Below are 454 nucleotides of genomic sequence, written 5' to 3' on the forward strand. Positions count from 1 at the left end.
TTCCCCTCTGCAATGATGAAATACATCTTGATTTATCTTTAGGAAGACCATTTGAACCAACACAAATGTAAAAGAAATGGAAGTGAAAAGAGATAAAAAGATTGACTATGGCGTTTTACTGTATGTGTAAAAAAATACATATAAACCCAGACAGTAAACAGCATATTTTTCTTTCATCAATGGAGATTTGTGCTTTCTAAATGTACTATTTTATTCATTTTAAATGATTTTCTATTGTAACTGGGTAGCTATAATGGGTTAATGGCTCAATTCGTACAGGCAAAACTAGAGGAAATGACAATTTTATGCTGGTTTACACTTTAGGTAAAGTGTAAAGTTAAAGAAAATGATTTTACACTTTAGGTACAAAAAAAAACTATTACCAATGGAAAACAGGACAATCCTTGCAATGTATGAACTAAGACAAACTGTTGAGAGAGAAAAAATTCACATA

The sequence above is a fragment of the Oryzias latipes genome, chromosome 23, assembly GCF_053564925.1.
Source record: "Oryzias latipes strain Hd-rR chromosome 23, Olatipes_Hd-rR_3.1".
In the NCBI taxonomy this organism is placed as follows: Eukaryota; Metazoa; Chordata; class Actinopteri; order Beloniformes; family Adrianichthyidae; genus Oryzias; species Oryzias latipes.